Source organism: Ambystoma mexicanum, chromosome 10 (genome assembly GCF_040938575.1).
Source record: "Ambystoma mexicanum isolate Mex_15411 chromosome 10, UKY_AmexF1_1, whole genome shotgun sequence".
Lineage (NCBI taxonomy): Eukaryota > Metazoa > Chordata > Amphibia > Caudata > Ambystomatidae > Ambystoma > Ambystoma mexicanum.
Genome location: NC_090932.1, coordinates 491,930,522 through 491,957,990, shown reverse-complemented (window position 1 = coordinate 491,957,990; position 27,469 = coordinate 491,930,522).

The following is a 27,469-nucleotide window of genomic DNA, read 5'->3' as shown; positions in this document are numbered from 1 at the left end:
GAGTCAACGTGCCTGTCTTTTAACCAGAGGCTTCATTACACAAGTGCAAGACTTTGAAACACCTCTGAGCCCCAACTTTTCTGCCTGTACATGTTTGTTTGTAGTCTTTGCTGCTTTGACATTGTGCTGCGTGCCTGGCATTTTGTTTTCCTTTTACCATGGTAGTTTATTTGCTTTGCTGGTGTTTTGGGAGCCGCCTCTCGCTGTGATTGTGCAGACAATGTCATCTGCAGTGTATCTTTCGCTCTCTGTTCATTTTGCCTGTTTGTCACTGGTGGGGATTCGGATACTTGTAGTCCTTAAAGACAAAAAAGAGAATTTTGACCTGCAAATGTATTGGGAGGCATCATGTGAAGGAGGGTGGTATCTGCATTTATATTGATGGCACATAGGGGGCTTCCAGTGACTGCCTCTTTGTCACGATGCCCCCTCCCGGGGAGCCGGCTCAGGCCCTGCGTCCCCGAAAGCTGACATCAAGTCCCCGGGGAAGGTCCCAGCAACCCCTTATAGGGGCCCTTTGGACAGCGTCCTGGCGCCTATGGCGCCAGGCTCATAGAAAACGTCAGTCCTGGCGCCATAGGCACCAGGCTCATTATGAAAGTGTTTGGGTGCACTTACCTGATGCAGACCATGCTGCAGAACCCCGGCCTCCTTGAGGCCTGAAAGGAACTACTTTACCTGTGGGACTCATTTACCACCCGGGCATGGTCGGGGAAGGATACATACCTGATTGGAGGAAGGACACATTCTAGGAACTTCTTCCAAGGCTATTTAAACCACACCCGATCAGCCACACGTACTTCGCGTTGTTCTGCATCTAGCAGCTGGACGCTCACCGTGTCTGCTCCTGCATCTTGACTTCTGCCACACCTGCCAGCATCCTGAATCACCTGCAAAGGAAGGGAACAAGAGAACAGAAGAAGGAAAAGGCCTCACCTGCTAAATCTGCATCCCAGAGACATTTCGCCGACAATCCTGAAAAGGAAGACATTTATTTTTAAAAGCACATCGCATCGATCGCTGCAGCGCCGCATTCTACTCATCTTTACAGGGCGCCTCCATGTTCAGCAGCGACCATCCGGATTCGCAGTCGCGCCCCGCACCTAGGGAGAAAAAGACAAGAACAAAGGTGAGAGAAAGAAGGGAAAAGGGAAGCTAAAACTCCATGTCAAGACTTACCTGTTGGGTCATTCCCTTTTCATTTCGGGTCCGCGCCGCATCCAGCCATTTTCGGACCCCGGCCCCTAAGGGGAAAAAGACATCAGCGTTAATGAGTGAATGAAAAGACATTACCAAAACACTCATTAAAGACTTACCTGATTTCCACAAGGATTTCCCCGCTCACCTCGGGTCGGTTCCTGTTCCCCGGCATTCCGTACCCCGGCCCCTATGGGGAAAAAGACACTACCATTAGAACATTAATGCATGGACACAAGGGGAACCACTTATAGAAAAACTTACCTGGAAGCCAAGCAAGTTTGGTTCTCACCCATCCGAAAATCCAGTGACGTAACTGGATACCAACGCGCCCCTGCATCAGAAGCAGGATGGAGAGCTCGTCCTTCCAGACCCTAAGGTGAGACGCTACGGGGAAGCACAGAAGGGTTTTGAGGAGGGTGAGAGGGGTAAGTGGGAGGCCGTTTGCATTACCCCGCAGACAGTTAACCCCCTATTCTCACCTACAGAGGATACTTCTGCGAGTCAGACAAGCCAGATCTGGGGCCTGGTCCAGTCCGTCTTCCGAACCCTGCGCATCACCTTAGACGAGGTCACAGCAGCACGAACCAGGCCAGCGCCCCCGTGGGAGTCAGGTGAGCGTTACAGAACGCGAAGCCTTCCTACAAATTCCCACCCAGGCAGAAGATGGGCACCGGACTGATCAGTTGGCCCAATTACTGGGGGAATTACGGGCCGAAGTACATGCCACTCGTCAAGAGACTAATGCCCTCAAGAGGGAATTAATAATATCAAAGGAAAGAACTGATGACCTGGCCAGACAGCTTTTGCAAGGTCAAGCTGGACAAACTCCTCTACCCTGTTCCGGAGGGAACCCCGCTCCTGTGGTTCCCAGTAACCCTGTGCAGATTAATCTACCTGGAAACGTGCCGCTGGCCCCACCTGAACGCTTTGCTGGGGACCCCAAACGATTCGCCGTATTCATGAATCAGTGTCGTTTGCACTTCCTATGCAGACCTGGGGCCTTCCCTAATGATCAGACCAAAGTAGCCTTTGTATTGTCATATCTCAGCGGCTGCGCTGCCGATTGGTCAGTTACACTGGTTACTCAAGATGATCCGATTCTCCGTGATTTTCAAGGATTTCAAGCAAGCATGGAAAGGTTATATGCTCGACACTCTCACGGGCAGGCTCTGGATGACGAACTTCTATCCCTGTGACAGGGCAATAAGGACCTCCTATCCTATATTGAAACCTTTAATAGACTAATTGTGGAAACGGGATGGCCAGAGGATAAAAGAGTCATGTTATTTTATCGAGGTCTACGCGGAGAACTTAAAGATGTCTTGGCCCAAGTTGTAAATCCGCCCCAAGAATGCACAGAATATATAGACTTAGTGGTCCAATTGGATCACAGACTTCAAAACAGAAAAACAGATCGGTCCAGGTTTGAGACCCGGGTGTTGGTCAAGACCCACGCTAACCCCAAGGGAGTTGATGTCTCTGAGCCTATGCAAATTGGAGGGGTTAAAGAACCCTTAACTCAAAAGGAACGTGAAAGGAGGCGGCAGTTAAAATTATGTCTTTATTGTGGGAACTCTGGACACTTTCTACGAGATTGGCCAGCAAAACCGCCCCGAAAAGCGGTAGGAGTCGCTGATAAAAACCATGAAGACTCTGTTTCGGGAAACGACTCAGCCCGACAAGCGTATGGGTTGGCGTGCCGAGCTTGAAAACTAACTCTCAGACCTCGCATTTCATTGTGCCAATGGTTCTCGTAGATCCAGAAAAGCCTAAGCGGTTGCATGCAATAAAGGCATACATCGATAGTGGGGCTATTGGAAACTATGTGGGTCGTGAATTGGCCTCTAGGATTAACCTCCCTCTCCATCCTAAAACCAGCAAAGATGTCATCACCACAGTCGATGGAACTGAAATTGCCTCTGGACCGGTAACACATTCCACTACTGGGGTGACTCTTATTGGTCCTGACGGTCATCGGGAGGCAGTTGTGTTTGATGTAATCAAGGCTCCACAGTTTCAGGTTATTCTTGGAATTCCTTGGTTAGAGACACATAATCCTCGAATTGATTGGCGAGCTAAGAGAATAACCTTCCCGGATTGTGCACAAACATGCTACCCAGAAAACCTGAAGATTAATCTGGCATCTGTAACCTCTGCCTCCATGCAATTACCTCCGGAATACTAGGACTTTCAGGACGTCTTCCAAACGGAACAGGCCAACACGTTACCTCCTCACCGATCGTACCATTGCCAAATCGATCTGGTGCCCGGTGCACAACCCCCTTGTAGCAGGATTTATGCCCTTACCGAACCTGAGAACCTGCATTTGAGACAATATTTGGATCAATACCTCGCCAATGGTTTTATTCGCCCGTCAAAGTCCCCGGCATCCTCGGCTTTGTTCTTCGTGCCTAAAAAAGAAGGCGACCTTAGAACTTGTATCGATTACCGTGCATTGAACCAGATAACGGTTAAAAACCGTTATCCTCTGCCTCTGATTCCTGAACTCCTTGACCAGGTGAAGGACGCTTGCATATACACCAAGTTAGATCTCCGGGGGGCATATCATCTGTTGCGAGTAAAAGAAGGCGACGAATGGAAAACTGCCTTCCGTACAAAATATGGATTATTCGAATACTAGGTAATGCCTTTCGGGTTGTGCAATGCGCCTGCTGCCTTCCAATTCTTCATGAATGATGTCCTTCGGGAACTCATCGATGTTTGTGTTGTCGTCTATATCAATGACATTCTAGTGTACTCCTTTTCGGAATCTGATCACAGAAAACACGTTAGGGCAGTTCTGGAAAAACTGCGCAAACACAAACTATTTGCTAAACTGGAGAAATGTGTTTTCCACACCACAGAAGTTGAGTTTCTCGGTTTCATCCTGACACCCAAAGGAGTCCGACTGGACTCAAGAAAAGTGGATGCCATCCTCAAATGGCCTTCATCTAGCTCTGTAAAAGGGGTTCAAAGCATGCTCGGCTTTGCCAATTTCTATCGCAGGTTTATCCCGGAATTTTCACGCATAGTACAACCCATTACTGCACTCTTGAGGAAAAATAAACGTTTTGAATGGTCTGAAGAAGCCGAGCAGGCCTTCCAGGATTTAAAAGCTAAGTTTACCTCTGCACCTATATTGAAACACCCACGTCCAGATCTCCCGTATGTCGTCGAAACTGACGCATCCAGCCTAGCCATGGGAGCAGTTCTGCTCAAAGAGATCCTGAAACCAACCAACTGCATCCCGTAGCATTTTGGTCCAGAAAATTCTTGGCACTAGAGATTAATTACGCAATCACTGACAAAGAACTGTTAGCCATAAAGTCCGCTTTTAAAGCCTGGCGGCATTACCTGCTTGGCGCTCGACATACCATCACGGTGATCACTGATCACCGGAATTTACAGTATTTGAAAACCGCCAAGGCTCAGTCATCACGGCAGCTCCGATGGGCTTTGATTTTCGCTGAATTTGATTTCGTGATTACCTATCGACCTGGCTGCAAGAACGGCAAAGCAGACGCCTTACACCCGAATTGGAATGGGAGAATCTGATACAAACTCAGAACCAGTACCAATAATTCCCGAACGGAGAATTCTAGGCATGACTTTGTTACAGACGCTTGAAGACATTCAAGTCAGAGTGAAACAACTCCTGGACCCTACAGTCCTACAGGATTGGATACAAAAGGGATCAGACTTTACCATAGATAATGGTTTACCTCATTACCAAGGATGCTTATTCCTGCCGCACAAGGATTTACACAAACTTGTTATTTCAGGTTATCTTGATACATTAATAGAGGGACACCCCGGTATTGCCAAGACAATGGAAAAGGTGAAACGACAATTCTGGTGGCCCTCTTGGCGAAAAGATGTTAGATCTTTTGTGATGTCCTGTGGTGTTTGCGCCCAAAATAAAGGTCAAAAGAAAAGACCAGCCGGTCTCCTTCAAACTCTAGACATACCGCCAGCACCCTGGCACACCCTATCAATGGATTTTATTACGGACTTGCCTCCTTGTTCGGGATACAATACCATTCTGGTAATTGTGGATTTGTTTTCCAAAATGGCCCACTTCATTCCATTGAAAGGTTTACCTTCAGCTTCTGTCCTAGCCAAAGAATTCCTCGAAAATATTGTTCGGCTACATGGATTCCCATCTATACTAATCTCTGACCGGGGAAGCCAATTCATTTCCCACTTCTGGCGCAAATGTTGTCAAATGGCACAAATCGACGTAAGATTATCGACCAGTCACCACCCTCAGACTGATGGTCAGACCGAGAGGACAAATCAGACCCTTGAGCAGTACTTACAGTGTATGTTACAGCTATCTGAACGCAACTGGAAAGACATTCTTTGGATAGCCGAATACGCATATAATAATTCGGTACACTGTGGAACTGGCCATAGTCCTTTTTATACCTTGTTTGGACATCACCCTCGAACCTCAAACCTCGACTCACCTCAGAACCTCGGAGTGCCCGCAGTAGAACATCCGCATTCTACCATTACCCGGGCCTTCAAAGAGGCAACCACGCATTTACAACAAGCCAAGAGAAAATACAAGGAGAATGCTGACCTACATCAGAGTGAAGCACCTCCGTATCAGATTGGGGATCAAGTGTAGTTAGCTACCAGACATTTACCGCTCAAAGGGCCTCGAACTTTTAACCCAAAATATCTGGGACCTTATTCTATTACGGCAATAATTAACCCAGTAGCGGTTAAACTTGATTTACCAGCTAATATGCGAATTCACCCTGTTTTTCATGTGTCACTTCTGAAACCAGTGGTCCCCGGAACCCGACTACTCAAACCTCCAGAACCTATTCAAATAGATGGGGAACCCGAATTCGAAGTGAAGAACATATTAGATTCAAAAATGTTTAGGTCAAAGCTTTTCTACCTAATTGATTGGAAGGGGTACGGACCTCAGGAGAGGTCGTGGGAACCCAGTGACCATGTGCATGCACCTCGATTAGTCAGGAAATTCCACCGACTCTTCCCAAACAAACCAAAACCCCCGGAGGGAACAACCTTGGGAGGGGCCTTGGGGGGGAGTGCTGTCACGATGCCCGCTCCCAGGGAGCCGGCTCAGGCCCTGCGTCCCCGAAAGCGGGCATCAAGTCCCTGGGGAAGGTCCCAGCAACCCCTTATAGGGGCCCTTTGGACAGCGTCCTGGCGCCTATGGCGCCAGGCTCATAGAAAACGTCAGCCCTGGCGCCAGAGGCGCCAGGCTCATTATGAAAGTGTTTGGGTGCACTTACCTGATGCAGACCATGCTGCAGAACCCTGGCCTCCTTGAGGCCTGAAAGGAACTACTTTACCTGTGGGACTCATTTACCACCCGGGCGTGGTCGGGGAAGGATACATACCTGATTGGAGGAAGGACACATTCTAGGAACTTCTTCCAAGGCTATTTAAACCACACCCGATCAGCCACACGTGCTTCGCGTTGTTCTGCATCTAGCAGCTGGACGCTCACCATGTCTGCTCCTGCATCTTGACTTCTGGCACACCTGCCAGCATCCTGAATCACCTGCAAAGGAAGGGAACAAGAGAACAGAAGAAGGAAAAGGCCTCACCTGCTAAATCTGCATCCCAGAGACATTTCGCCGACAATCCTGAGAAGGAAGACATTTATTTTTAATAGCACATCGCATCGATCGCTGCAGCGCCGCATTCTACTCACCTTTACAGGGCGCCTCCATGTTCAGCAGCGACCATCCGGATTCACAGTCACGCCCCCGCGCCTAGGGAGAAAAAGACAAGAACAAAGGTGAGAGAAATAAGGGAAAAGGGAAGCTAAAACTCAATGTCAAGACTTACCTGTTGGGTCATTCCCTTTTCATTTCGGGTCCGCGCCGCATCCAGACATTTTCGGACCCCAGCCCCTAAGGGGAAAAAGGCATCAGCGTTAATGAGTGAATGAAAAGACATTACCAAAACACTCATTAAAGACTTACCTGATTTCCACAAGGATTTCACCGCTCACCTCGGGTCAGTGCCTGTTCCCCGGCATTCCGTACCCCGGCCCCTATGGGGAAAAAACACTAGCATTAGAACATTAATGCATGGACACAAGGGGAACCACTTATAGAAAAACTTACCTGGAAGCCAAGCAAGTTTGGTTCTCACCCATCCGAAAATCCAGTGACGTAACTGGATACCAACGCGTCCCTGCATCAGAAGCAGGATGGAGAGCTCGTCCTTCCAGACTCTAAGGTGAGACGCTACGGGGAAGCACAGAAGGGTTTTGAGGAGGGTGAGAGGGGTAAGTGGGAGGCCGATTGCATTACCCCGCAGACAGTTAACCCCCTATTCTCACCTACAGAAGGTTACTTCTGCGAGTCAGACAAGCCAGATCTGGGGCCCGGTCCAGTCCGTCTTCCGAACCCTGCGCATCACCTTAGACGAGGTCACAGCAGCGCGAACCAGGCCAGCGCCCCCGTGGGAGTCAGGTGAGCGTTACACTCTTCCCCTGACCCCTGACAGGGACAAGTCCCTCACCCGGTCACAAGGGGTTCAGAAGAATGAATCTTTTAAGTGGTCTTGGACCCATATGATCAAAATCTACCAGACCATCCCAGAGCTTTCTAAATGCTTTGAGAGCGGTCCACTGGACCAGAGGTACAGCTAGCACTAAACCTGTGGTGTCACAATCTAATAACCCTCCCACCCCCGAAACTGTTGGTTGGTCAAAATACAATGGTCGATAGCATTTTTTCCCAAATCAATTTTCAAATGAGCTCAAAAGGAGTTAATATGCACTGCTGTTTAATGGTCTTCTATCCTTCTGGATTGCCTTTGCAGCTACCACTGACTACCTTAGACCTTGAAACCCGTTTCTCTCAAACTACACTGTCGATAGATTGAGAGTTGGCATAGCCTCTATCTCAACAAGCAGGAGGCCTGATGGGAGATAGATACTTGGAAAAAAAAAGAATCAGAGATCTGGGCCAGTATGGAACATCCAGGAAAGTTCTACTTTAATATTTTCTTGTGGACCTTGTAATTGTAGTGAAAGGGTGGGATTGCATACAGGGGAAGTGTTGTGGGCCAAGCATGGGGATCTGGTGCATGTATGCAGATCTGAGGTGGAAACTATCCAACTGTGGCACCTGCAATCCCTCACATGTTAACCTGAACGCTGTGTGAAAGACATAGTTCCAGCAGTGTTGGCAATATTATGCTTATTTTGTCTGTACAGAGATTCAAGGTTATTTCCGTATGGATGGTAGCCAATGATACCAACTTTTGTTCCATCCCAAAAAAAGTATGATTAGTCCTACTAACTGCCCCAGTGATTTCAACCTTCAGCCCCCTGTTGTTTCACATAGGTCTTTGCCACCATTGTATATGTGGCTATAAATACAACCAATCCTTTTATTGATTAACAGAAGGCCTGGGGGGCTATAAGAATAACCACAACTTCCCTCAAATTCGAAGATATTGACTCCTCTACAGGATGCCTTTTTTTCTTGGGCTTTAAGGTTCCCCATTGTGTTACCCCATCTGAGATGGCTGCCATCTGTGGTAAATAGCATTCATCTTGTGCGATTTGATTCATTAAAAAAGCCCTTGTAAGGTTTTGGAGATTAGCCACCACTGATGCGTTTCCAGTAAATCCGTTGTCACATCCTTGTGCCTCTAACTGTTTGTTGTCAAATGAGGCATCTACGTGTACGCTTAGCCAATTCTTTGCCGGGGACTGTTGTAAGGTTAATGGATCTGTGACTTGTTCATACATTTTCTCACCTTCTATGCAGAAAGATATACCATCCCTATATCTAAAGCTGCAGAAGCTCTCACTAAGTCCAGCCTCTCATTTGTCTTCAGTTGTGATATTTGATGGTTGATGAGGAACCCTCGTTGGCTCAGCAATTGAAACACTAAGCTCAGCACTGCTATTTCATTTGTTGAGATCAGGATAAGTCAGTAATGAAGAGATGTGTCAGTATACCATCCTTGTGAAGCAATCCCACATCTGGAACCACAATTTTTTGAAAGATTATTGGTGTTGACTTCAGGCGGAATGATAACGCAGCTATATAAGATGTGTCAGTCTCATGACAAAACAGAAATTCTTCTGGTGAGCCATGAAGATCATTAGAATGTTACAATAGGCCTTGTGCAGGTCCAGTGATAATAAGAACAGAACACGTTACATCATGGGAAACATGTTCTGCAGTTTCTCCATGGTGAAATGAATGCAAGGGATCCAAGCATTCAGTGTCTTCAGGAGTAACCTGAACTCTTCTGCGTTTTTCAGTACAAAGACTATTTTGGACTAGAATAATTGGCCTTGTTCACTTGGGCAAACCGCTACTACTGCCTTTTTCTGTAGCTGGTCTGCTACAGAATGACGTTTCCATATAATTATGGCATGTTTGGTCCTTCAATGTCTATGTCTTCACTATGCTCAATGTTTCACGAACTGATACTAATTCAATGAAATAGCCATTCATCACAACGCTGCAACCTGGGGGCCTCCTATATGTTTTGTCCATGTCTGAGAAAAGGCTGTTATCAACCTTCTACTGGCATATTCTGCATCTTCTGATCTGTCATGTCATATAGAAAGGACTGCTGGGACTAAAGCCATATTTATTCCATATGGTAGGGCAAACAATTGTCTTCCCAAAGGACCTGCTTTGATGTGTTATTGCAAATTGTTGCTTCTCCTTGGATTTCTGTGTGCATAGGCTGCAAATAGATTCAATCTACATAGGATTTCTTGACCACTGCATTCAATGTGGGCCCAAATAACATATTTCCCTGAAATAAAATATGCAGTGTAAAATATCAGACAGATGGGATAAAGAAGAATGTAAGACAAAGCGTCCTAAGTTCAGTGCCTTTATTTGGGTTGTGTACAGCAATGGGCAAACTTGAAATGTATCTCTGGGATCTTCCCAAAAGAAAATAACAGAACCAGGATGTCTTACACTGCCCCACTGTCAGTCAAAGTGGCTTCTCTTTGGGTCTCGGTAATACAGTTCCATCCTCTTGGTTCCCCAAGTTCTAGTTCTAAAATTTCAAGAGGGATTACCTCACACCCTAAATAGGTGCAGGCTCAAGGGTGATCTAACCCTTTGCTTCTTGATCCAGAGATCCTAGATGTGGGTTTTCTGGGGTACTGTTCCACACAACAAGTTTCTAAGCTCCTACTCCAATCTCCAGATTTCTTCAAAAATTGAGTATCGGTCAGCCATGATAGAGGCATGACAATTGCTCCCTATTGCTCCCTAAAAGCTTATGGTTCCTTCCCAGTCACTCTTTGACCTAGCACTAAGCTCCCTGACCCCCACCCGGAACCTCCACTGACTACTGGTTCTGCCTGGGGGCTGCTCTGGCCCTCCCAAATCTTCCTTCTCTATCTATCTACCTCCTCGAGCCCTCACCTTATTAAGCAGCTCTTCAATGTATGCCCAATCACTTTGCGGTAAGGCTTCCTCCTTCCTCTATCACCTCTCCCCACTAAAAGATGTCCTTCCAGCCCATGTTCTTCCTCCTTTTCTCCAACCTCCCAGTGAGATATTCTTTCCCCTTGCTCGGATACCCCTGACTCATAATTGACTCATCTGGAAAAAAACTCTTTTCCAACTTCTTCTCTACCATCAACCTCCCTATCCTTGTCCTTCACTGTCCGCACACTTCCAACTTGGTATTTTATTTTCACTTCCAACACCTCTCTACCACTTGATACTATCTTTCCCAACACCACCCCATCTCAACTGCCTCCCTCTGTTCCTCTTTCTACCACCTCCTCTATACTACTTTGCATTCCTCTTCTTGCCACCCACAGGTTGAAACTCTGGCTGTGCGTCCGAACCTGTGTTCCTGTGGTAGGCTAGGCCTGTGATTGATTGTGATTATTGGGTCAGAGTGAGGCTGAGGGAGGCATGCTACATCTATTCTATATGGACCTCTCTACCACTATGGAATTCCTATATGTTCAGTATGAGTCAGGGAAAGCCGCCTGTGCCTGGGAGGGCTAAGGTTATTGCGCATGTTACTCCTGTGTTTTCGCACAGTTTCTGCATGTTCACAGACATTTTTCAAGCTCAGTAAACAATGTGTTTTTGATGTGCTATGGGTCAGAGGTCCCATTGATTGCATTTCGGGGGATTTCTGGTGTGTTGGAAGTGATCCTGATGTCCCCGGAATGGAATTAGTGACCTATGCCAAATGATGCACACTCTGGGCGAATGGCCCGGGGATCCTCCCCATTCTAACTCCAGGCCTGACATTTTCTAGCCTGGGGTAGAACCTGGCTCTGTGAACCACTCTCCCAGAAGCCCACAGGCCAAGTAGGGCAATGCTTAATATGGCTGGGGTCTTTCTTATAGTTCTAGTATAAATGTTTCTCCTAGCCACTTATGTTCAGCATCCTGTTAATGCATCAGAAGTGTTGGTATCAATTGCATTTCCCATCATTAGTTGGATCTATTACTTCAGGCACTTCACTGCAACATATTCCCTTTTCTGTTTATTAACACATATTCTGGAATTCCTTCTGTTTCTGCTGTATACCCCAGGTGATTCCAGGGTTTCCCAGTAATGGTGTAGTACTCTTGGTCTGGTTTTCTTAGAAATGTACCAGCCCATAGCAACAGTCTTCCTCTTCCTACACCTTAGCTCTGAGTACCTCTGTCTTCTGCCAGGGCCTCTGCAATGGCAAGATTTGTAAGGTCTTTGAGTTCTTCTTGGTTTTCGGGGAAATCATGGGATGGATTTCTATCTCTTTCCCTAATCTGCATGTTCATGTACGACACTGCCAGATCCTCCTTCCATCTCCAGTATGGTCCCAGCCTTCCAGAGGCAATACATTTCTGAGTGTCACTGCCACTGACACACACAACCCAGCATGCGATGGCAGTTGACAGGAGGCCTTCGGAACATCTCATTCATATAGTATACTTGCTCAGTGAGGATTTGACATGATGATGGCAACAAAAGAGCTACCTGTGTTAGACCAAAGGTACTTCAGTAGGAGGTCTCTCAGGAATCAGAGATTATGTCACAAAAACCCAGAAAAGAAATGGCACCATTCTGCGGTTAATACTTAGGGTTAAGGAACACCCCGCTTCACAAGGCAGGTGATTGCATGCGCCCCACAATGTGCAAAGTTACAACAGTGCAGAGATGTAGAGGGTAAGGTATAACAAGGAGGTGATATAAAATAAGAACACAGGAATGTTGACCACAACCATTTCTCTCGATGGCTTGCAACTAAAGATTATATTCCTACCTGGTACTCCTTGTTGCCTCACCCAAACTGCCAGTTGTCCAGTCCAATTTCTATTGCATGGCCTTCAGGAGACACAAGTAAGGGTGTACCAGGACACAGATCTGGGGTTAGTGGAAGGGTAAATGTTGCCTTCTCTTACTGGGGAATAGGCCGTACTAAGAATTTAGTGGGAGAGAGATGTATGGGCAGAATAAATCTATGGACGAGAAACAGGAGTTTCCATGGACAAGAATACAGGCTAAATACCAGTTTTGAGATGTAAAACGCTATGTGCATCTCTTCTTTTATTCTCTGGAGAAAAAGGGATGTGCCGCTAAGCGCATACCATTGCTACACTCTGGGAGCTGCAGCCATCTTGGAATGGGCATGTCGTACGTTCCAAGCAGTCATCTTTGAATGAATGAGATTGTACTTCATTCCAAGATGCCATATTGATATGGGTACCTTCTGATCCTGATATCTGAAATACATGCAGTGTGGTGCCCTAGTGCCATCACTTATCTCTGTGTCCAGCTAGGCAGCCAAAGACAACCCGGGTGGATCGTGCATGCCTCTGTGGCAAAAATCCTTTTGGGAATTCCTGACCAATGTAGGAATAGATGGGGACTCTTAATAAACTCTGAATAGATGGGGACTCTGAATAGATGGGGGTTCTGAATAGTTGGGGGGCTGTGAGTTACAGGGGTTTATTAGCTTAGTAGGCACATGTAGTGTTAGTGTGGGCTTTATACAGAAATATAAATATATGCAAGGCATAGGTGACAAATGTAGCCCACATGCATGCCATATGGGAAATAGATAGGGTCCAGGAATAGAGAATATGTTTTTAAAGTGTTTATTATTTCAGGATGATATTTCATTTGACTGGCTAGCAGTAAACCTAAATACTAATATAAAATAACATGCTAACCCCTTCCCAGTAACCTGTAACATGTCATTAATATAAATGAGTGCAAATTGGTCTATATGAAAATAACCTGAAAAAGATTTTAGAATATGCTCTTTTTAAATGAGGTTAAATGTGAAGTCAGAGTTTGCGTGTCAAGCTGTGAATATGGAATGCTGCTCTGCTAACAAAAAAGGCATATGTGCACAAGGCAATCGCAGGAAGAGATGCATCTTATTGCTTTCCGAGAGTAGGATCGCATGAGCTCCAGTGGTATGATTTAGATGGGAGGTATTTTCTTTTGAGTGGCAGTGAGAGGCCACTGTGAGTGGGTGTAGGGAAGCATTCATTCAGAAATATCCTGAGAGCGACATCCAGATATCTTTGAATACTGAGACGGGCTGGCAGGCAGACTGGGACATCCAGAGAGACAGTGATTTGCAGCCAGCTGTCAGGCTGACAGACTCCTGAGCTGAGGGCTGGTCACTGGGTTTATCTGCGCAATGCTGGGTTCCCTGCCAAATTGGGAGAGGAATATCGCCATCAGATCTAAGTAATATACAGTTAAATTTGAGGCACGAGAAGTGTGCCTGGCAAGCAGTTAGATAGGGAAATAAATCATCACATGTGTAATATTTAGATGGTAAATGTGACAAAAGTAGATGCAATGTTTTCCTTTTTCTCTTTCAAAGTGCATTTCGTGCCAGTTTTCTCGTGTCCAAGGTCGGATGGTAAGATTGTGCGCAGCTAGTTCTGTTAATGTGTGTGAACACTCTAATGAAAGGCATTTTGTTTTCTCATGCCCAAGTAACTTGTATCGCATAATGAAAATTGTCTGAACAGCTTTGAATTTTAACATTTGATGAAACTGAAAGGTTTGAAAACAAAATGATTGAGCTCTTGTTATGTGACTGCATTTTTATTAGCACATGGACTGAGTTCCAGCGGGTGATAGGTAATTCATTTTGCCACATGTGGTAAAATCTGAAATAGTTTTTTTCTTTTGATAAGTGAGTTTTAGGAGTGCCAGACTTGTTTGTGTATACAAATATTTGTTTATGTTATGATCTAAACATTTTCCATTTTGGCCATAAGGGCATACATCAGCAGCATTGTACATACAAGCCTGTGAGGTGGAAACAATAATTACTTTTGCCCCACTGTTTGTACCAAGTCCAGTATCTTGTGCAGAGAGTGACCCTGGTAATAAAAAAGTGTTGTAAGGCTATATTCTGAGGAGAGTTTTGTCAGTGTAAACGGGAATATACCAACAAATTATCACAAGAAATACTGTAGCACAATAACATACCACTACTTACCACCATAATAAAACATCATAGAATTAGGTGTAACTCCTCCAGAAAATATATCTAACACAACCTCCTCTTACATTGGACATTAATTTGTAACGGGCATCAGGACAGTGATGTTGGAGCCGCCACACTTGTAATCCTACCCTGACACAAGCTCCAACTATTGGACACCCCACCTTCTCCTCACTCATACCGACCTTGGAATTGTCTGCCTTCTTCACACCTGCCCACAACCTTGCACACATGTGTTCCCCTCATCTACACCCAAACAGGCAGCTCCGCCTCCATTGGTACCACTAACTTTGACATTCCTTTCCTATTTGATGCCGCACGTGCCAAGAAACACCACATGTGTCTCCAAGGAAAAAGTGAATTGGTATCCTATTGCCAGATTATACACTGAAAACCATTATGTGACTTACACATTGTTCCAACGTTTAGTTACTTTTGAGCAGTGGTGCAAGAGAGCATTGCAAGTATTGTGTTTGTCTCCTGGGCTGAAAAGCCCAAGGATTATGTTCCAGTGCATTAGTGGTTTCATGGCTAGCTCAATATAATGTTATGAAGAACCTTCTGTTGTTTGTCTGAGGAGGTGGTGTCCACTCTTCTGCCCTCATTATCATTGTTTTTTTTTAACACCATGTAGAGGCACACTGATATATTCTTTGAAGACAGACATTTTCACTGATAAACAAGCAGATACTTTTGGGATTTTCGGTCCAGGTGGAAGACACATTAATCCAATTAAAGAAATAAGGTACACATCAGCTAATAGCAATCCCACCAAGAAAACTCTACAATTGGAATATCTCAGGATGTTACATGCTATCACACTTGGAAGATACTGGCAAGATTTATGGTTGAAACAAAAGTGTCACGATAACTAAATCAATGATATATGGTAGTAACGCATTGTTAATTTGTAGTGCTCCAATTGTATAGAATACCAATTATTTGTTTTATATATTACATTGCTCACATGGAATGGGGTGACAATCTATTAGTGTAGGAGTTGTAATGCAATGATGAGTTAAAACTTCAATAACATGTCATAGTAAACTAATGAATTAAGGTTGTGAATGTATAATACAGGGCAATAGTCCATTGTAGTGATGGACAAGTAATCTAATTAATTGAATTCTAATCCAATATCGTGGTGTAGTAGACACATATATATCATAGACACTTATTCTGTGTGTGCCTGTTAACACTATAGGTGATCTCCCCATGTTGATGCCTATCCAAGAACATATGATGTATTTTGCTTATGCCTTGGTTTCCAGACCAAAATAAGTGGTGGGAATATGAGGGAGTGGGTTAAAAGGGAGCAGGACACACACAGTAGAGGGTAAGTAAATAAAAGCAATGCGATTGATTGGTGAGGTGTTTGTTTAAGTATTGGTGCTCTGTGTATTCAACTTCTTTAATTTGAGTGAGTTGAATAAGATGTTGTTCAGACAATTAGATTGTTAAAATGACTATGATAATCTCTTGATATGAGTATTCCAGTTGGCAGGTCTGGAACTATCAGTTAGTTGTACTCAGAGGGAGGGAGGCCTACTGGTTGTGTGATGGGCTTGAAATTCACTCCAGTAGTCCAGTTTGGTTTGGAGCCTGTTTAGATTGGAGGTACTTAAGCTTCCCAATTTCCCTCCCAAGGAGGCAGGGATTGCCATTGGATATATAGACTGTGGTGTATCTAAGTCTCAAGAGACTGGTAAGAAAGAAGAATATGGGACAGGTTTGGAGAAATAGGGAAAGTGATTAGTCCACTTGGGGTGTCACACTTGTGTGGCCAGAGTCTTGTGTTTTTTGATCCATGTACATTTGTAGGCCAAAGGCGTGAGTGGGATTTGATGTGTACATTTCAAGATTTGTAAATTCCCAGTTGAACCAGTAACCTGTGACTACCTCCCTGTTGGTCTCAATCTCAGTACTTCAATTTCCTCCTTGTATTGTATTGTATTGTATTGTATTTGGTTATTTATATAGAGCTCTTTCCCCACTTGTGTGGCCTCAATGCAGTTGGAAATTCTAGGGAGTTTAGCTTAGGAGATGCATGTGTGCATGTTGCCGTTCTAAGACTTGGGTGCCTGGCAAGGCTTGACTAAGCAGCCCAAGAGAGGTCAGACACATGGGTGGGTGCTGTTGAGTGTTACAGATAGATTGCTATTGTGGAGAGAGTCTATGTGAGGCCAACTATACCGGTTTTCTTTCAGGTGGTGGTCGCTCTATGCTAGTGGCAGAGGTGTTGAAGTATGTCAGGTGTTTCAGTCTGGACGGCTATGTGTGAAACTAGACCGGATGTGCTTGGCCATAGCCGTATTCTATTGTGCATGAATGCTTTTCCATGTCTACGGCCTGTGTCCACACTAGTGGTGTAAGATGTACATACCGTAGGCTGCGAGATTGCTTGGCGGGGGAAATATTTGTCCAGGTCTAGAATTGAGAGTCCTATACCAATGGGCCTTATACTGTAACAGGTATCTGCATATATTAAACAAAGATGGAGGCTACACCTAGATTTGAGAGTCCTGTATAGTGGGAGAGAGTCCTACACCTAACCATGCAATTTGAGTATTAATACAAAACACAGCTAGATTTGAGTGTCCTGTAAAGGGAGAGAGAGAGACCTATGCCTAACAATGCCATTTGAGTATTAAGACAAACACAGCTAGATTTCAAAGTCCTGTATAGTGGGAGAGATGGAGACAGAGGATAGTAATCAGGGTATTGTCCCGGTGTAGGTAAGTTTACTATGTGGCCGGGCTTCTAGGGTAGAGTGATTGCTCTACTCCTCAGCTTGGTGAGGAGTAGAGCAGCATGGTGGCAGCATGGTGCACCATGACTGTGCCCGTAAGAGACAATCGTAGAGTTGTATGCATCTCTGCAATTTTCAGGAAAGGCTCTATTTGAAAATGCTGTTGAATGTACCTGCACAGCTCTTGTGATTCATAGGGATGGTTCTGAACAGTTTTCTCATTTTGTGGTTGCATGTGTAAAATGTGAATGATTCTGCATTATTTTTTCTTAAGACAATTAACTATATATGGAAAGGTGCAGGTTTATGTATTCGTTTCCTTTTGTAATGTTATGTTAATTATGCATTTTTTGTAAAGCACACTTGTCACAATTTACATTGCTTCTCTGCGCTGATGGCAACCATGTAGGTGAGGGGATCACCATGGGTGGGTTTCCCTCAGGCGAGATTTACTACAATATGGGAAACCGTGCTACATCCATGGCACACTAGCATATAACGTGAGTATGTCATTGGCTCAGAGGTGCCAGGCTCTCAGACATTCTGTAATGCCTGGGTGTCACTGCTATTATGCTTGTGTAATAATAAAGCACAAAGAACAGGAAAGTAAGTTCCCTCCTACTTATTCACTAGGACCCAAATGGCCAGATTCGATGGACGGGAAGGGTAGGTGGAAGTGCAAGCACTCAAAAGTTAGGTTGGACTTTCATTGTTTCTGTGAGACAAATTGCCTGGAATAGGCTACCTGGAAGTTCTTTCCTGCCAGAAGCTTCACAGGATTGCTTATAGAGGTGTGGGCAACTGGAGTCATCAAGGCTGAAGCTGGGCTCTTCTGAAAGTCAATCTGCATTGTCTACCCTTCTAAAATTGAGCTGCAGTTACCTTGTCCTGTAAAGTATGGAGGCAGCACCTTGAATTTATCAAGGCAACTCTTGGGTATTATCTCCCTCTCTCCCTAAAATATGAAAAAATACTTCTCCTGTTCTGGAAGAGTCTGAAGAAATGTTTATTTAAAATACCTTTGGTTAATTGCGCAATTGTCTTGATTAGTTTTAGCCTCTTAACTGACTTCTACTATTTTCTTTCCTGTCTTCTTTATTAACTTTTTTTCCATATTGTTGTGATCTATGCACTTGCCCTTCATTGCACTTCTCCCTTTAAGTGTGTACTTAACTGAACGAGAATGTTCCACAATCTACGAAGTGACTGTGCTCATACGCCTTACAATTCACCAATAAATCAATACATACGGGCAGAGGGTGATCTTGGATAACAGGGTTTTAGAGTTTTCTTGCCACCAAATATTTGCACGTTTCCTTTGGGCATTTTTGGCTCATGTGATGATATGAGTGTTGCTTTGGGTTAGTAATTTTTGTGTGTGGTTGTTTTATGTATTGCTACATGTCCCCCTCCAGCTTTTTCAAAGTGGTGATTTCATAATGTGAATAATGATAACGTTATAGATATATAAATATATTAAAAGAAAGCTGGCCAATGTCATGGCAAATGGAAAAGGGAGTAGTCCCTTTTCTATTTTTCCTTGTTCTATTTCATGGTGGGAGGTGGACATATTGTGGGACCGAGTATAAAAGGCCACTTCTGTCCTCCCACAATGGATGCATGTACATTCAAGTTGAACACAAATCTCTGTATTTTAGCACAGATTTCTAAAAATCTAGGCAGGGTACTGGCCGCAAAGAAAAAAAAACATTTTAATTTTTCATAGTATTTCTTCAATTGCACAACACAATTGTACTCTGGACAAAAAATGAATGATTTCACTTCACTTAAGAAACAAATTAAGTGCTGTACAGGAATTGGGACTGGTTTTTAATGCAGACCACCGTGTTTCATGCAATAGGGCAATATTTATTTCCTGGTTTAAAAAAGAATACAAATGCTAACAACATATCTACTTATTAACACCATTCTGAGGCACTTTCAAATTATTAGTTCTGACAAACTGTTCTCCTCTAATTTCTCAGACGTGGGAAGGACCAGAGCACTCAAGCAACATTCTGCAAGTCTTGTTTTTTTGCATCATGGCATTTTTGTATGTCTGTGTTTTGCCTAGGTGAATCATTCTCATGGGTGAAAAGGTTGCCTTTCACTTCTCTTCTGTGTGAATAGCTAGAGAAGGAAAGATTTATAATGAAAAGCCCCTGTGCATAGACAGCTCTTAACAAATGGGTTTTCATCTGATTGGAAAGTTTGCTTGTTTTGTGTGGCTGACCATAGGCTTCTTGTTAGTTGATTTTTGATCTATACATTTGATAGTTAGGTCCAGTAAAGGGTGTTTGAATTAAGGCAGACGTTTTAAAATACCACTTGTTGCTTCATTCATTGAGTCTTGTGGTGATTTAAGGGCAGATGTTGTCTGATCAGGGATGGACTGTGGCTCATTTGGGAATTTTTTAGGTCAAAAGGGTCCTCATTCCCTAAGAAGCAATGGGCTATATCTATATCTGCCACAAAACCGGGTGCCTAGTATATTTCTCTAATCATTAGTAAAAAAATAGCACACATACATTGTACAGTGTTGCAGTGATATATTTGTGAAAACAAATTCATGTAAAATAAATCAGTGGTTATATCAGTTGACAGACAAAGAGCTGGTACATAGACACTATGATGGTTGCCATATTTAAAATAAGAAGGACATATAAATGGCATTACCTAAATCAAAATTATCTAAAAGAGACACCTGCAAGAGATACAAGTGGTGCAAATTGCAACTAGGCCGAGAATTTCACCGGCAACCCAGACTCCTGTAGAAAGTGGATGTCAGTGCGCAGTTAGTGCTGGTGTGTACTTCAGTATGTGCGTGACTTAGCGCTGATGTGAGACAGTGTTGTAAATTCATTCAAACCAAAGAAAGGGTAGATTGAACTTGTTAGGATAGCATAGCCTAAGCATGGTGTACCATAGGACTGCATTGTAGTGTAGGATCTAATAATAATACTAACCCCTAACATACTATTAATTAACACCTAATCCCTAACACACTAAAATCGTAGTGATTAGAAAGGGTGCAAACTTAAGGTGCAAACTGGGTTGTAGAGGTGTACTGCAAACACATACTCTGCTGTGCTGTTTAGAAAATAAAATGCAGGAATTAAACTGTGCAAGGAATTTGCGGAAATCATTCAGTTTAAAACAGGCCTTTGTGTTTCAGTTACTAGCACATGAACCCAGAATGAAAATGTTACATGTGATTCCGAGCCCGTTGAACCAAAACTCTTTTCAAGGGTGACAGTAAAAAAGGATTGGGACATCTAGACGTTTTCAGAAGACTTGGTCATGCCAGAGGAGGTGTTTTATTGATGTAAGGCATCACTGGCAGGGCCTGGGAGATCATATGCCTTCTGTAAGAAGATATAACCTGAATTGCTGGCAGAGAGACCGTTGAAAAAGGTGGAGAGCGAGAAAGGAGGGGTGTTGTGGTTGCAGAGAGAGTGTGAAAGAGGAAGAAATAGGAAATAAAAGAAGGATTCTGAGACCTAGCTGAGACGGTGTGTTCTGAGAGCTGCAGTGTCGATACCTGAGCCGGAGAGAGTTGGGGGGTGAGAGAGAACCTGCTCCAGCGAGAGAGAGAGGCTGCTCCAGAGAGGTTGCTCCAGTGAGAGAGAGACTGCTGAAGTGGGCACAGACCATGCAAACTGACTTCCATTAATGGATGAGGTGAGCATGACCTTTTGGTAATGATAATAATGAACAAAGTGACTTATTAGAAGGACTCTGGGACTGGATTGGGGAGGTGTAGAAGTGGGATAAATAAACAGACAGTACAAAAGTAGTTAGCAATTTTTTATGTGTTTTATTTCATGTGCAAGGGGCCAATTTCAAATGCAAACTGAAAGATTGAAACATTGCCAAAATAACTGATACTTTTCAAGGTTACAGATAAAAGTGTGTTTCCATTCAGATGGTAAAGTGTAAGTAAGGTTTGCAATGAGAGAAAGCACTTTATCACGGGGAGGGCATTGGCCCTGAAATGTATGCCTGTTTTGGTCTGAAAATCGAGAATGATTTCACCCAAGGAAAAATATAAGATTACAATGTGCATTTTAATTTTTATATCATTACAAATCTCACGTTCAGTCGTTACTTTGTGTTTGTTGTTTTCATAGTGAACACTTTAATGAGCTGTGAATCTGAACTGCATATAAGTTACATGAAAGAATTAGCTCAGTGCTAATCTATTTCTAGTGTGCTCTGTTAATTTGTCATACTCCAGAGACAGATACAAAGCTATGGAGCATTTAATACTGTCTGCAGTAAATGTAATATGCATCACAGCATGAATCCTTATGCCACGTATAAAAGGTACATTTTTGCAGTAAGCTAATCTCCGTACTAGCATTCGGAGAAATACATAAAACTGTGCATGAGACTGTAGTGGCCTGGGGATAAAATATCCTACAGATTTTTGGCATCCCTGGGTGGGCTCTTTTGACTTGCTCTACATAGTATGGTTCATATTGTGTTGTGATAGGTATATTCTGAATTTTGCTCATTAAGTTATTCCTCTGTTTGAATTGCATTGTGTAGGGAACTGGGAGTGATTTTGCTGGGTGGACATACTATTTTTCTTTACTGCATTGGTGGCAAAAGGTGAAAATATGACAGAGACTGAAGTTGAATTTACTGACTTGTGCAATTATGCAGATGCTAAACTATTTGCCTTGACAACGTGGTCATCCGATATACTGTCAAATTGGCAGGAGAGGATTTCTTCTGAAATCGAGAAGGAACGTTTCATTGCAGTTTTAGCTGAAGGGAGCATTCTACAGATGTGCCCTGTTTGGATTTTCCAGGCAGATGATCGTAAGGAATGGGTGAAATGCCTCATTCGCTTTTGTGCCAAACATTGGTTATCATTACATAAGCATGTTAAATTGCAGGCAAAAGACTCTGTTGTGATTGCTGAATTACACTGTGACTTGACAGTGATGTGTGAACCAATGTTGCAGTTGGCAGGGACATTGAAAGAGAGTAAGCTCTCCCTGCAGGCCCAATATGATCATGTAAGTGCACAAAGGCAAAGAAAGAAAAGACGTTTTAAGAAAGGGAGGAATAGTTAATGCATTTAAAATCTGTTTTAAATGGTCTTCAAAAGGATAGGGACATAGCAATTGCAGAAGTTCAAGCGCTAAGAAAGGGTGGTAATCAAACAGTCAAAGAACTTCAGGCAATGGAAGATGAGATTTTTGGACTTATGGATAAGACTGATACAAGGGTACAAACATTTGATGATTACAAAAACGCAAATCACTGAAATGCAGGGAGAAATGGTTCAATTGAGGAGAGAGAATTCTGCACTTTATGGTCAAACTCATGATCTCCAAGCACAGTGCAGGGAGGAGAGGCGGCAACATTCAGGTGTCAAGATCGATACATGTACAGTGTTCCTTATGCCTCATGGGCAGCACAGCATTTACCTTGTTGAGGCTGAATGCAGTCACAATCAGGGAAATAGACCATCTGTTGTTGAATTGGCCGGAGCTGGATGCTCTCCAGTGCTTGAGGCCTGAGCAGAGCAAAAGGGGGCAAAGTGACCCACCAGGCTATGCAATAAAGATAATGAAGTCTATCAAGACTTTAATCAGACTCTTGAAAAAAGATTCAGACATTTCCATCAAAGATCACCTGGAGAGTGTAACTGACATTCTTCAAACACTTGAAATATCCCAGGCCCAATACAGGAAAAAACATACATCTTACCGTGGACCCTGATTCTTCTAGCTTTATTAGAGGTTTAAATGAGCAAAAACATCTATCATGGCAGGACTTTGAAAGACAGATTAGGAAACAATTTTCTCCACATCACTCTATTCAAGATACTAAAGAAGTCTGCATAGAGCAAGACTCAATTAAATGAGTTGCCATGCCAATTTTTGTAAAATTTGAAAAGGGCATTCTCACGTTTTGATGTGGTATATGAGCCTAATTCAATAGAATTCAAGACTACTTATTTTTATGGTTTGAAGCGAGACATCGTTTTTCAACTTGCCCAGGAATTTAATTGAGAGTGGATCATTAAACAAGCCACTAAAATCCATGAAATAATCTCTCAGGAGAAGGAAGAGGTTAGGAGTAAGGGACAAAACAAACAAAATATTAAATCATCTATTCCTGCAATTCTAGAGGTGAAATTGGGAAATATGCCATTAGAGACAATTCAAATGAGGAATGACACATTGCATAATCGGAGAGCATGGCCATGCAAGGGAAGGTAATAGCACCACAAACACCTGTGTTACAATACCTAGATTCCAGTTGTGGGATATTTTGACCCACTCAGATGTGCTATGTTAAACCACTTTGCTGCTTTGATGCAAGAAGCAGCACAACATGGATGCGCTGACACCTGTGCGTGCCAAGATCTCGAAACTGCATTTGGTCATGACCAGAAAATGGCTGCACTACCCTACCAATCCCATTTCAGGAATGTGCTAGTGTGCTCTGCAACATTTTACATGGAGCAAAGGAAATAAGCAGCATTACTTTGCTGTAAACCCAAAATGCCTCTTTAAAATGTCATCTTTTCAACCTTCAAAGTGCTGTTTGGCACTAAATTCATCAATTCCTCCTGAACCTCTATGATCAAAGAGGCCCTGCAGTGCCCAGGATCATTCTTGAGTCTCAGAGGGACCAGGCCTCATTTGAATGACATCTTCTACCAAAAGTTTCTTTGAAAAAGCAACCCAGGGACTGTGTTTTTAATATTCCATGGGAAACACAGCTATTACTTTGCAACACGTATCTAAAGAATCAGCTGTCGGGAGAAAGACTCTAAACAAATGCTTGATAAATTTATCCATGCTGCAGACAATTCCAGCCTCTAAACTGTTTAATTACATAGGTTTAAAGTAAAGATTTAAAAGGTGAAACTCAAAGCTAAACCCAGTCTGAGTTGGTAAACGATATTAAAAAAAAACCTGCTCTGCCAGTGCTAGCCCTGAGAAAGGGTGACACCTCAACTGCTGGAACAAGAAAAGGCTAATTGCTAGATTGGAGGCTTTGAGTCCCCACGCCAATGGGACTTCCCAGTCGGCATCAGACATTCGTCTTTGCCCCAGGCTGAGACAATAGCAGGCTAAGACTCTCACCTTTCAAGTGGGAGGGGCAGGAAACTTCAGTCAGGGAAGGGGTCCGTCATTCTGCTTCAAAGGGATTGACATGTGCTTACACTTGGGAAAAAGAAAAAAAAAACTGACAAGTGACATTTGGTGTTTCAAAAGCCTATCTTGCAACTGCACTTTCAAGACATTTAACTTTGCCACAAGAATGAAGAAAAATCTGGACGTTGGTAGTTATAAATCTAATGTTATGCTATTAATTTGAAGACTTGGTAGGACACAGTACTGCATAAGGAACAGAAGTTATAAAGAATAACCGATTGCGTGGAAAGTATGAATGTTGCAAACATAACATTGTGTACACATATCCCAGAGATAAATGCACATCTATGTAGAAAATTGGGAAATTTTAGGCCACATTTTTCATGGTTAACATTGCCAAAATGTTGTAATAAGGCAAAACCAGGTCCCACAGACTTCAGGTTTGGATTGAAATGTGACCCACAAAATATGTAACCTGTGCACCTGATTTTCTTAGAGGTCATAATTACATAAATATGTATTTGTGTGAAAATCAGATTTTGGTTCCAGTGGCTGGGGGAGGTTTCTGGACATTGTAAAAGCAACCCCATAAACATGACATCCTTTCTGTCATTCAATCAGCAGAGAGCAAGGCGGAAACTGTGCTCTTGCCCAATACTAGCATTAGGGGTGTGGATAGTAAAACTGCCCCTGCCATATACTTTAGTGATTTGGCATGATAAATAAGGGAACCTCACAGCACACACACATACACACACTGATTCCTGACTTCTTCCTGATTTTCTGCGTGGTGCCCTGTTCCTGATTTCTCCATCCTTTTTCCTGATTCCTGATTTTCCTTACAAAGCTTAGGCCTCAGCATTGCTGGACTCCTTTTTCAGTTAGGCCTCAAACTCTAAAAATGCCAAAAACCTCACGGAAGCATTCGGATGCAGCTGGCTTGCTATTACTGAATGCATGCCTGCTGCAAACTCGCCATCCCACTGATCTCCAGTCTCCAGTAAACCAGAAGGGCCAGTCCAGTGCCGTCCAGGTGACTAGAACCGCCCAGCTGACCCTATCCCACCAGATGTGCCCTGCTGTCCTTGGTTAGACCCGATGAGTGTGATGACCAGAACCCTTGACGGTCCAAAATCATAAATTAAAGTGGACTGTAAGTATTAATAGGAAGAATAGAAAATCATAGCATACCTTGCCTTGTTTTGTTCCATCCCAATCTCTAAACCATCCTATCCTTACCTTAAGAACCATTAACATTGTCAGAATCCTTATTGCCCGCACTGCCTTTGATTCCTTGTGCTAGTGCTTACTTCTTTAAATAATTTTGTCTTGCGAAATCCCAAACCCTTAATCCTCTCTCAGGTAATCGGACTGAGTCCGCCACGGCGGGCACGGAGGAGCTTTGGTTCCGCGGATCAACTTAGAGCTTACTGTGTTTTAATCTGGTAACCTAGTCTGAATGTCCTAGTGTAGAGCATAACTATCCTTGTAAAAATGGATTTCTGTTTTCTTTTTAGCACCATTATTTCTCAATCAACATTGCAAAACCCACTCAATTTAACAGATAGAGACTTCATTTCAACTGTGGAGTATACCTAAAACCAGTAGCTACCTCCCAACCTAAGAACTAAGAAGTATATTTTACCTGTTTTTCTTAAAAAATGTTTGGTTAAATTTAGGCGGGAATCCGCATTTCTGCAAAGTTTTAAACGTGTGATTCTAATTCTGACTTATTTTCAAAGTTCCATTTGGATTTAAAGTGTTTACTTTTGCTCAAACTATGGCTCATGATTGTTAGCATCTTTCCAATGTTGCTCCCATAGAGATTTATACTGCTTTAAGGATTTTTGCTCACTTTTCATTGTTTTGCTAAGCCATTTTCAAAATGCCATATCAAAAAGTGTAAGATTTAAAGTCCATTTTGTTCCCTTTTTGGGGAGGGAAGGTTGTATTCAAATTCTGTTGACTGTTCTTTATTCCTGATTACCTGCTGCTTCCTTGTCTCTATTCAGAATTGCTAATTTGTGGGTTGAGGAATATTGTAGGGGGAAACCCTAACTTAAGGGCTATCTTTTCAAACAAGCCAAAATTGTTATTTTCACTGCTGTTTTCCTTGTGTGTTGATAAAAGTGAATTTAACTGCCTTACATACCTTCCTATCTGGTATTGTCACCACGTTGGTGATTGCTGATTCCTATTCTAAAGTATATGTTTGATTTGAATTTTAAATAAATAAATAAATATTACCTTTACCAACCAGCGTTTTTCCTGGTCCATTGTGACCTGGGGTATTTTGAGAAGGGGTGTGATATGAGTGGTATATCACCCACAATATTGAACCTATAGACATAATAAAATAAGCATTTCAACTGGGTGCTGCATACTAGGCTGAGACCAGGGTGTATCGCCTGATTGAAATACTTAAGACAGTGACAGAAGCTCATACATCAGTCCTCGGTACATGGTAATTTGCCCAACGTGGGATTTTGCTATGGTATGTCAGGAGCAATTAACACCCAGAATCAGATGTATAATGGACCACATCAGACCTTCGGGCCCCAGAGTAGATTTGACCCTGCCACAATGGTATATGGCAATCAGGCAAGACCAAGGTATATTGATAATTTTATTGAAAATGGAGGGCAACAGAGGGAACAATGTCAGCCAAGTGAAAGAGAGAATGTAAACTATGCACCTCCTCATTAGGCTCAATCCTCTCCACAGGTTGACCATCAATAGAGGGTGGTCAACCACGCTCTCCACCTCCTGTATCACAGGAATTCAGGGGAAACAAAAATAGGAGTCAGTCACCTGAGGGCTATAAGCGTGAATTCAACCAATGCCGGCCTAGAGCACAAAGGGATGAGTCCAGGGATATGGAGCAATTTGAATGCTTAAAGGCACAGGTTAAAATGTTGTCTGATC